The 12949-nt window shown below is 27.0% G+C and overlaps 1 long non-coding RNA gene across 1 annotated transcript; it reads left to right on the top strand.

The window, feature by feature from the left end:
- Positions 1–3624: 3624 nt before the first annotated feature.
- Positions 3625–4014, top strand: LOC136083696 (uncharacterized). The gene is made up of 2 exons (XR_010639996.1): positions 3625–3708; positions 3771–4014. It is a non-coding gene; the product is annotated as an uncharacterized LOC136083696 (long non-coding RNA).
- The last annotated feature ends 8935 nt before the right edge of the window (positions 4015–12949 follow it).

The raw sequence follows: 12949 nt of genomic DNA, 5'->3' as shown, positions 1-12949 counted from the left end.
AAATCCAATTTAATTAATAATTTTTATATTTTTCTTTATTTCATTGTCATTTTAATTACTTAGTTCACTAAAAATAAGAATTAAACAAAAAACAAAAACATGCAATCAAAATCATATCCATTGTGAGCCGTTTAACCATAGTCATAAGAAATAGATAGTCAGGCTACTTGCGGTATTCCTTTAATCAACTCTTTATTCCCATTTTTTAGGTCTGCTAGAGAGTGCACAAAATTAGTACTTGTCGATTGCTTATCTACGATCTGCTTTTTATTAAGTATACTTAATAAAAAGCACTAATAAATGCAGTTGTTAATGTGTTAAACAAAAAAGTAATTGGGTGACATTGAAACAAACTTTAGGTGTCAAATATAAAACAATGCAATCAAGTTTGCGGCGGGAATCGAAAATTAATCGGAAAAGGTTGTTTTAAGTTAAAAAATTTAATAGAAGTATAAGTTTAATTAACGAAAGTATACGCTGAAAACAACTATCAACGGGCATTGTTCAAAACAAAGGTGTTGAGACAATTTATTATGATAGGCACTCCAACATTTATTTTAAAGTGCAAAATGGAAACAAAACACACTCCTTAAGTTAGAGCTAAACATTACCAGTTGTTTCAAGTTGTTTCTCCGCGCAGCGGCCTTGTTTGTCAAGGTTCGTGTTTCGGAGTTATAGAGTTGAGAGAGGATTATAACCACTATTAAGTAGCCTCCTCATCTGTAGTGGCCTTCTCGGTCTTGAGGAAGTGATTAACAAAAAAAAAAAAAAAAAAAAAGTTAAAATATAACAAACTTGTCGTTATATTATTATTAGTCGAAAACTTATGCAACTTTTAAACCACAAAATTTAAGACTTTTTTTGTATGACTTTTGAGGTTTTAGTGATTTAAAGGTTTTAAGAATCGCATCAACGCATAAACAAGACCGTTATTATTCAAAACTAAGAACATGATACCAATAAAAACTATAGTAAATGGAATTTTAATGATTAGGAATCAACCCACCTTTGACATAATAAATCTATGACACTACTTTTTTAAACAATTTTATTTAATGGTAATGCAAAAAGGGTTTTCCTAAACAATAAACTAATTTAAAAACTAAATTTCCGTCTTGAAAATTGACAAGTGCTTAAAAAAAAAATTTTTTAAGTTAACTTTTTGGTCGAGGCATATTTTTTGTGTGATCAACGCTTACTATTCAAAAATATGTTTACTATTAGGGTAATATAATGCTATAATTGATTTTGTTATTAAATCAAAAAAATACTTGTTAGGGTAGGGTGGGGTAATATGGATTGTTGGGGTAATATGGATATATTCAATAAGTATGCCTGGAGTAAGTTATCTATACATAATGCTAAAACCTGAAAATTATCAACAGTTTATACACATAATTAACTTCCTTTTTTTTTTGCATTAACAATGTTTATATTTGATTTACATGAATAGTTAAAATGTAAAGCATTTTGTTTTGAAAAAAATAAAAAAAACATTACGTTTCAAAACTTTTGTTTGCAGACTTCAGTAATATTACTTATTCAAGAATAATTATGTAAATTTATTAGTTGGACCATCATGTAACAACGTGTAAAATTGAATTTATAAGTTTTCTAACCCATATTGATAAATAAACAAAAATCTAAAATGGAGTAAAATGGATATACAGGTAAAATGATAGTGGGGTAAAAGGGATATATATAAAATCCTATTAACATTATAGAACTTTGTTACAAAATCATAAGCTATATGACATTTATTTATATACGTAAGTTCACTTATGCTTTTAAATATTGTATTATACATTTTTCAGTAACATGTAATAGTTTTATATAATGCTACTGAACTATTTAAATTAAGATCATAGTTCAAACTTGTTTTCTTTGCATGGCTAGGGTAAAATTTTAACTCCCACCTAAATATTTGAGGTTTTATTTTTGTATTCCTCATTTTATTTATTTTATTACCGTATTTTACTTTATAATTAAATTTTATATTTATATTATTGAAGTAACTTTATAATATTTTAGATAAAATAATAAAACTGATATAAACTATCATGCCTGAAATAAAATATCAATGCAACATTATTGGTACATACAATCACAGTAAATTAATGACTGCCAAACTGCTTGTTAAGAAAGAGGAGTCAGTACACATTGTATCAAAGTTAAAAGAAACAAACTAAAAAGAAAACTGTATCAGTAAGAAAAAGAAAACTGCTTGTCATAACCAATACAGTTTGACCTTTTAAATTCATGTAAGCAATAAGTGTGATATATATATCAAATATATTACGAGTATTCGTATTGCCCCACCAGTGGGGTAGTATGGATATATAAAAGATGATGTTAAAAAAGGATAAGTAAGTTAGTTATTGAAAATATATTTATGTTCTACTCATTGTGAAGTTATTGTATACACCCTGAATGTAAAGAAAAATAACAAAAGTTTTTATGGTGGTTATTAACTAAAAAAAACATTATATTAGAAAAATATATATCTAAAATTCTATCCATATTACCCCACCCCACCCTACTTTTAGAAATATTTGGATTATAAAATGACCTTAATTTTTGAATAAAATTATCTCTAAAAATGAAAATCTCAAAAAAATATTTTCAGTACTGTTGTTAGGCTGCAGTTCTACTTTTTAAAATAAACAAATAAAAAGTAATTGTATTTTAAGTCATTGGTTGAACGATGGAAGAACAAATACCTCAAACTATTTTGTCGACATAAAACCTCAGATCCTTTTGCTTTAGCCTTGTTTTACCGATTATCGATATTACGCACTCAAGTGTTGAAGTGCCTAATTATGAATGTTAGCACGACGATCATCACAAACAAGTACAACTACATCTAACATAGAGGATTTCATTAAAAGGTTTTTATTAAAATATTTACATATTCAGCTTTTGTGTGTTTAATTTCAGTACTGTTTGTTGTTGAAGCCAACCATAAACAGTATTAAAAACAAAAACAAAAGAGCTTAATAGTTGTCAGTCTGATTGGATAAAACAAACTTTAATGAAGAAAATGAAGGAGAACGATAATGAAAATACTTGTTTCAAAAGGTTTAGATGTATATTTGCAGCTATATCAACTACAAATGTCTTCAAATTGGAAACTCAGAGGATCATTTAATGTAAATTTTTTGTAACAAGTGGATGTTAGCTATGTTTCACCAAATTGTGGCGCCGAGAGGGGAGCCCAAAAGAACAGTTTTATGAAGACTCTTGACGCCCCTGACTCTAATGAAGGAATGTATTTTTTTTCAGCTTGTGGTAAAAAAATGTAAAACTAAGTATAACTAAAAATTTTATTTAAATGACAGTTACATTAGTCGAAATAAAAAATATAATCAAGGATATGTTTGACAAGTTTGGGATAAAGGACGGATACAATACGAAAAAAGTTAAAAAATAAACTTTGCCAAAAAAACAAACCAGCGTTTTGATAAATCGCGAGGTTAGATTTATTTTGTTCTATCTCCACAAATTTTTCTTTTTATGGATAAAATATTTATTTTTTACAAATAAATCAGTCAAAAAAAAAAATTAACTTACTATATCTGACAATGCATTTTGTTCTCCTTAATCTCCTTAATCCTGTTTATCTTCGTTTTATCCAATCGAACGTTATTTACTCAAAAATGGTAGCGGATGTGTCTTTTATTACAGAAAAACAACAACAAAACTTTCAAGGTAAAATATGTTATTGTTCACACACACATATATACATTTTGTTATTATTTTTTTTTTTTTAGAGACTGATCTGACTGTTCTGGGTTATCATGATGATAATCCTAAAATAGCACTGGCTCGTCGTTTGCTCCTACGTTAAGGAAAAACTAGGAAAAGAAAGTCAGCACCTAAAACTTGGACACAGAATGTGAGGAAGCAGCTAAGACAATCTGATCAGCTGTATAAAAATAGAAAGGGAGAAAATGTTTCATGCAAGTCTGTAACCGAAAAGAAAAACTGATTAATTCTTGTAAATTTAAACTTACAGTACTTTAATTGCCAAAATATACAATCATCTTGCCACACTTTATATAAAATATACAATCATCTTGCCACACTTTATATAAAATATACAATCATCTTGCCACACTTTATATAAAATATACAATCATCTTGCCACACTTTATATAGAATATACAATTATCTTGCCACAATATAAAAAACACTAGCTTTTATTATGTTTTTTAACAGAAAATGGAAATAGAACAAAATAATACTGTATTTAAAAAAAAAAAAGTGTGTATTACATTGTTCTATCTCCAAATCTGGGTTTAGTAATTCAGACACCTGCACTTTAAATATTTTAAAACAATTTCTTTGAAACTGTGATAGTCTGTATAGGAAATTAATACAAACTAGTTTTGTTTGCGTTTTTTATGTTATTTGGCCTGCAGGTCCATTTAAAACTTTGAACTTGATTTTCTCGGTTCGGAAAAACATGGAGATAGAACAAAATAGCTCTAACCTCGCAAAATAGAAAAACGTTATCCAACGACAATTCAAATATTGATAATTATTATTAAAGATGTTAAAGTTTTAAAAACAAACTTAAATTAATATGCAGAACTTTTTGAAAAGTATATAAAAACCCCCAATGCCTTTGTAGAAAAAGAAAAGAAACAAAAAAAAATTTATATGCAAAAAACATCCGTATTCATAAATGAATACAAAACCACTTTATTTGTTTCTAACAAAAATAAATACTTTTTCAGCTCTGAATACAAGTGTCGAAAGGAAATTTTATTAAAATCTTATATAAATATGTAAATGAAAAAAATTATTTTTATATTACGTTACAATCTAACGTTATTTTAAAGAAATTTTTTTCATTAATATAATGATAAATTTACATAAATTAGATAATTACATTTTTAAATATAATTTTGATAAATTTTCAATATGACTTGCATTCCGAGCTAACAATTTATTGGACGTTGAACTTTTTATATACTTATCAATTCTTAATTTTAACATCAGAAAGTGCTAAAACAAATTTTAAAAACTTTGAAATATTTTTACAAGAAAGAAAAAATATTTAATTTGCAAAAAATTTAACATTGCATAAAAAAATCTGGCTAACTAATGATGCCTTCAGCAAAAGTTGTCAGTTTTACTTATGACGCAAATACTACAGAATATGACACATTTTACGTACTAAGAAAGGCTGAAAAAGTGGCATCGTTATTTCCGTCATAAATAGTTCGCGGTTTCAAATGCTAAACAACTTGCACATATCATAATGCAAAGAATATATATTTTTTCAATTGAAATAGTTAATGTGTTCTATAAACCGCCAAAATTAAAATCAATAGAAAAAATTTTAAACCAGAATATTTTTCAAAAAACTTTTAGAAAAAGGAGTCGTTTTTGGTGACTCATCAAATATTATCATAATATTGTCGCTGATAGTTTTTTTTTATTTTTTTATAGTTTCTAAGAAGAAATTTAAAACTTAGAAATAGAATTCTTTATCTTATGGTATAATTAATTTATTTATGTTTACTCTGAAACTCTAACAAATATTTTCTATTTCTAAACGTTGTAAAATAAACCTCAGTATTTAATGAGCTCCAAAACATTCACAGATTTAAGTAAAATTAAATATTTGTATTTTAGTTTTAAACGTTCAAATATTTCGATTTTACATTTTACTTTCTTTTATACATTATAATACAATAGATTCGAGTTTGTCTTAACTTTACTAACCTTAAATTGAAGAAAGGGTTTATTCAATTGTTTTAGCATTTGAAAAGTATATGGATAAAATGAATTGAATAATTTGCTGATTTAATTATCAAATTTAGTTAATTAAAAGTAATCATAAAGTTTATAACAATAATAATGAGCAAGAAGCAAGTTCACAAATTTGAAAGAAATTGTTATTTTAAAAACCTTATCCAATTGTAAAAGATCCGAATGAATTTTAATGTTATTTTAAAGCGAATTTAGGGGTAGTGGCTTTTTCTTTTTAAATAGTACCTAACGCAAAATGTTTTAAGGTTTCAGGGTCTCTTCGACAAGTTTTAGGAGGGCCTTGAACCCAGTAGCCGCGGCACTGCTCCAAAACAATGAAAATGTCTAGAGCAACTATAAGTTCGTTTGTAGCGATTCTCACTGATTTTCACCAAAAATTTTGGTTGTTGTCACCAAAAACCTTGAAAGACATTTAAGCATGTTTTAATTATCGCCGTCAAGAATCTTGAGAGAATTTCAAATATTGATATCAAGTTTATCTAGAGCTATCACCAGCTTTAATAGCAAAAATGTCAAAACATATTTTTAACAATTTTGACGTTTCTACGCTATAGGATATATATATATATATATATATATATATATATATATATATATATATATATATATATATATATATATATATATATAACTTTAACTGGTAATAATATATTTTACTTTACAACTTCGACATAATATTTACACAATTAATTAGAAACAGTTACAAACCTCTTTAATAAAATGGTTACATTTTTGTCTTGATAATAAATGAATATAGTTAAACTCCACAATAATAAAACAAAAATTATTTTTTTAGAAGCCAAAAGTTTGCATTTGCACATGCATGAGTAAGCATAACTAAGTCTCGAATTGATACTGAGAAGTTCATTTCTATAAACATAAAAGACTATAGATACAACAACAATACAGAAACACACAAAAGTACTTCAAAATAATAAAAAACAAAAATTTTTTAAAACTTTTTTAAAATTATTAATTAAATCTGTAATAAACTGTAATAGTTAACCAAAATCTGTAAGGCAAAATATCTATAGCATATATGTATGCTAATGATATTTTGTCTTTTTATAATTAGAGGCAGGGCCGTCCTTTGGAGGAGGGGGTGTCTGAGTCCTAGGAGAATTTTATTCGAAAATTAGTTGGCAAATGATGACCCTGGAGCCGGCAAATTTGAACCTTTAGTTGAATGTCAGTAAATGTTGGCCAACGAGGACTTTTTTTTCTTCTTTTTAGCCTTAGTAGGCAAAAAGCAGATACGATGCCCCTTTTATGATTTATTCGAGACGTCCTTGATTATTTGCTGATTAAAAATGGCTTGCGAAAATACGTCAAAATTTAGGCTAATTCAATGATATGTTAAGTATAACTGTTATTCTTAATATACCATTGGGTTAACTAGTCTCAATAAATTTGGCAATAGTCTGGTATTTTATTTTCTAAAAAGTATAAATCTGTTCAAAAAAGGAGTTTTTGCAGAATGGCAATGTGTGCGTTCTTGAGGATTAATTTGAAAAAACGTCCTGAAGTTTATTTAAATACTTTATTTAAAAAATAATGATAACAATAGTAAATAAAAATTTAGACCACGATCTTCGACAAAACATTATGAAAACTCTGTAAACGCATTTCATAGCCCAGCATTATGACAATATTATATTGTCATATAATGATATATAACCATGATATTGAGTATAATGGTTATGTAAACTATGACAATCTTTCAATGGTTTTGCAACCTAATTAAGTTGCAAAGTAAAAGAAATTTAATCCAAATTAAAAAAACTTATTCAGTTTTTTATAGGTCCAGTGCCCTAGAAACCCTAAAATGGCGCCCTGGGGAAATAGTTATTTGGTGTTTACTTCTTCAAAAAAGTTCTGTAATTAATTACTGTTCATAAACAGTAATTAATTACACTAGTTTATGAACATTTTTGGAGAAGAAAACACCAAAAAACCATTTTTCCAGGGCGCCATTTTGGGTTCCCAGAGCACTGGATTTATCAAAAACTGAATAGGTTTTTGAAAAAAATAGAATTTGGATCATTAGTAGAAGAATTTAGAATATACTAGTATGATGCAATAACACCAAAACATCACTAATCCATGACTGTCAGATAATAATTGATTGAGAGAATTATCAACATAATTCAGCCACCTAAATACCACTTTTTAAACTCCGTGAAATTAAAATGTTAATTTTTTTAAAAATAATTTGTTTTAGGTGCCCCAAAAAGACTTAAGGGTCTTGAAACAACACACCATGAAAAACCATTTTGCCTGGAAGTTCACATTATTTGGTAAACCATTAGTGGCATCTACTATAAGTGGCCAGCTGATAACCGTCTAACATGTCATATGGTAGCTATTTATCAGCTAGCCACTTTTGGCGGCTTTCACAAATAGCCCACTAAGTAATCGTTGAGCAAAACTATAGTTAACTGATCAATGTGCCTATACAGGTCCAATAAACTTCCGCTAAAGAATATTTTCTGGGGAGATATTTTTTTACTAAAAAAAGTTGATTTGTAATAAAAAAACTTGTATCAAATAAAAAACTGGCTACCAGTAACGTGATTCCATTAATCTTTGCGGACTGAATTAAACAAGAAACTATTATGAAAACAAATTGAATTTTTTTTGTTTTTAATATATAACTAGTTTGAAAATATATAAGTATAATATAAATTGTTGATTTTTATTATTAGCAATTCAAAAGTTTATCAAAAACATTTGTTTTTTTAACCCTAAAATTCCCCCCAATAAAATATTGAAAAAATTTTAAACAATCTTTTTTTAATTAGGAACTACTAACCTAATTTTATGGAAAATTATTTAAAAGTTTAAAATTGCAAAAATTTTGATGAAATCGTAAGAAAAATCCTATTTCCGCTTAGGAGCCGTTCTTAAATTATTTCACGCAATTTTCGAACGTTTTTGACCCCCTCCTTTTCCCCTCGTCACAATATCATAACTCTTTAGTCACAAATCCCATTACGAGTCGTCACAAACCACAACCCCTTACCTTTAGAGAGTGACGTAATTTATAACCGTTTTTCACAAGACGCAAATCTTTTCGTCTCAACGAAACGCCGATTTGATTTCGGCCTAAGTTAATTTTCGCATTAATTTATTTGCTATCAACAACAAGTATGGCGGCATTTAGTTTACGTTGTATGCCTTTCAGAAAAAATTGTTGTATTTAAAGTTTTTATTGCACATGAAAAGCATCTACATATATGTATATCTACACACTAAAATAAAATCTACACGTATGAGAGAATACATATCATCCAATGATTTTAACGTTTCTATCTTTTTATGTAAAATGCGATACATCCCACAATTATGGATACTTTCATATCTGAATACAAATGTTTTTAATAAGATTATAAGAAAAGAAAAGCTAACCTCTGATAGAAATACTTCTCCTAAAAAACTGATACTGCAAGAACTATTAGATGTTGAACTATACACTTTCGAAACTTCAAGTTGAGAATTTTGTTTAAATGCCATTTTAAAAAACGTTATAGCGGTTTTTTTACTGTTGACATTACGCGATACTCAAAATTTAATTGGTTTTCACTTCTGGCGATCGAAAAAAAGTAGAAGTGAATCCTACTTTTTTTAGATCAGCAAAATTTAAAGAGATGTTTTACCTGTGTATGCGTGTGCAACTCTAACCGCTGCGCCACGGCGGCACATTTTTAGATTCATAATGGCAGCTTTACGTGTTTGGAAAATAAAAAAAGGTAAAATTCAACGAAAGTCATCCCGTAATTCTTAAAATACTTGATGAATTAATTACATTCTGGTTCACATTCCAACTTATAAACAGATGAACAAACCCTGAAAGTTTTTACTCATTCAAAAATGTGAAAAAGTAGCTAAGATATGTGTGTTTTAGGTATGAAAAATCAGAAACAGAGAAAACTAACATAATTAAAAAAAAAACAGTTTTAAAGATATCCTAATTAATAAAAAATGGTTAATAAATAATAAATTGAATTAAAATGCTCAGTTTACACTATATCAAATCTTATGTTTCTTAAAACTTTATACATGTCTTTAAAGGACGTAATTTTTAGAAAATTTAATTTTAAAAAAATGCGTAAAAGAATAAATTTTCTAAAGGAGCAAACATTCCTGTTTTAAAACACACTAATAACAATTTTTAATTGTTATTAGTGTATTTTAAAATAATTTTTATTTTAATAAGAATTTTTTTGCAAGACGACCATCTTAACAGCTCAGTTGTAGTAGCCTGGCCGTTGTTTTTCAAACCATCTTTTTTAAACTTGTTTAGTGGCATTTTTTGCATGTCGACAGATTAGACAAGAAGGTCGGGATGTTTAAGCACTGGATGCAAATTAAATGATACAAATTTTAACACAATTACGTAATGACATAAAACACAATTATCTTATAATTAAAAGTTCTATTAAAAAGCTATTTATATCAATACTTTTTTAAGCCTCTGTGACTTATTTCATACAATAATCTATAAGCGTGTAAAAAGTATGATTATAAAAAGTTTAAACCCTCGTCAATTTGACGTGGCTTGAAAACTTTATATAGTCTTTTTCTAACGTTCTAGAAGAAATGTCCGTTGGGTTATTGCTGCTGCACAAACTTGACAGGATTCATACAAGATGAAAAAAAAAAAAAAAGCTCTTGCTAAAAAGCTAAACTTTATATTATGAACTTATTTAACTCATTTTTTTACAATAATCTACAAGCTTGCATTGTGCACTCGCAATTATATTTAATTATAATTTCACAGTTGCATTTTATTATTTTTAATTACTTATTGCAATATCTTAACTACATTTTATGTTTTTCAATTACATAACGCAATTTTTTATTTACATGTTGTGTTTTTTAATTGTATATTATGATTTTTTAATTACAGTTTTTATGTTCTCAATTTCATCTTAAAAAGGTGTCGTTCTAGAATCTTCAGCAGCTCTTCTTTAATCTAGATTTCAAAGAAATACAACAATACCAAAGAAATACACCAAACAAAACAGTGATAAAATGAAATAAAAACTTTGCATTAAAACTAAATACAAAATAATTATTTTCTATTGATTTAAAAATAAAAACAACTATTTTAGACATTAAATTTTTCTTAATTAAAAAACAAAAAACAAAAAAAAACAGGCAATATGTTAGATGCCACTAACTATTAATTAAAATTTTTAAAAGAATCTGCAAAAACAAATAATTAATTCTTTACATGGTACGATAACTCATGCTGTTTTGAAAAGTTTAGGTTAAAACCATGTTTTGATGGTATCAACTTACCCACAAAAGTTCTAAAAGCATCAAACCGTAAAAGTAACATAGGAGAAATTTTATTTAGAGCGTAATGTAAAGCTTTGAAGTTTTTAGGTGTAATTTATTTGATTAATAGAAAATCCAATTGGTCGCAGTTTTAACAGATTTTTCTCCTGAAATCAATATGATGATTTTAATAAGCAGCTGTGATGCAATGGTTCTCGCTCAGAACACAGAGGTCCAAGGTTCGACGCCAGCTCTAGCCCAATAAGTGACATCGGTACGGAAGGAGGCATGAACCTCTTGTTAAATGCTCTACCGCGGTGCTCTGTGATAAGACTGGAAGGACTTCTGGGAGCACCTAAAATAACTACCAAAAAAAACAACAAAGTTTAAAGAGTTGATAGCTTTAGCAATTCTATTTTTTAATGTAATTTTTGGCCGTAAAAATTGTATTTTTACAACATTTTTAATGGCAAGCTGTCTTGTTGGTTTATTTTTACCTTTTTCCGAGCAAAACAATCATTAGTTAAGCAATTAAAAAAAATTATAAGAAATAGTTAATAAAAAAGAAATTAAGTAAAGTTTTGAATAGTTTAGCTAATATGTTTCAATCCTTTAAAAACTACTAGAAAACGTTGTTTACTAAAAACAACAACTAAAAGAAAGAAAACTACTAGAGAAAGTTGTTTAGTGAAATAAAAAAATAAAAAAAGCTTTTAAAAAAAGAAAAGGACTAAAAAGTAAAAAATAAACTTTTTCTCAGGACCTGAAATATCCTTCAAAGTCAACAAGTGAAAATGTTGGGCGCCCAAGATTTGAAATGTTTTTTGAAATGATCTTTTGAATCCTTAACAAAGTACAACTAGATCCGATAAATCCGCCCAACATTTTCAGTCATTTATATAGTTTTTAATATATTTATTTTTTTCTCCCATCATAAAAAAGAAAGTGAGATTTCAAAAACTATAAATTTTAATCTAAAATATGATACGTCAAATAAAGTTACGGTAATGATAATGAGAACAAAAAATAACTTTCTCACTATTTCATCTGGAAAAAGACTTTTTAACAACGTTTTAACAAATTTTTAACGTTTTTAACGACTTTTCAGCGCCTTTTTTTTTTATCAAATAGAGTAATCGATTGTTTACCTTATATTTTATTACTGCTTTAATTGTAAAATTATGTGTATAAATAAATAACATAAATAAGTAATAAATAGTATATATAAGTTATGCATTATATATACGTTATACGCTGTGTATGTATACACACTGTGTATACATTCACAGTGTGTATATACGCACAGATATGCACATATATACACATATATACAAATGAATTGATATATTATTTCATATCAAAGATACCTTATTAAATATTAATCAAGTCTCACCATACATGAACTTTTCGAAAAGATTGTTTCAAGTTTGTTTTTCAAATTAATAAATAAGTTTTATACAAAAAATCTGATATTTATATTAATTTTTATATTTGTCGTCATAAATTGAAACGTCTCAAATGAGTATTCGCGTTTCATAGTGCAAAGCTTTACTAAAACTTATTCAACAATACTAATATTACCTGTTTATCATGTTTAAAGTTCAATTATTGTATGACTCATTCTTTAAAAATATCACTTGTTAATATTTTTTTGAATTACGTTTTTTTTTTCAACTAAAAGATAAATAAGACAAAAATAGCGCTAGTTTTGTAAAATCTAACTTAAAAAAAAAAATACTCAACAGATATTTAGAAATAAAAATAGATATTTAGAATAAAAACTAGTTAAATTCTACTCTCTGCTACACATTTAGTATGAGGCGTTAGTTAAATGGTAATCCCCTCTACCACCTTTTGTTGACTAGCAGGTTGCTTTCTTAGGTTA

This window comes from Hydra vulgaris, chromosome 08, assembly GCF_038396675.1.
Source record: "Hydra vulgaris chromosome 08, alternate assembly HydraT2T_AEP".
Classification (NCBI taxonomy): domain Eukaryota; kingdom Metazoa; phylum Cnidaria; class Hydrozoa; order Anthoathecata; family Hydridae; genus Hydra; species Hydra vulgaris.
Note: the sequence above shows the minus strand (reverse complement) of the source record. Positions and strands in the feature narration are given on the sequence as shown.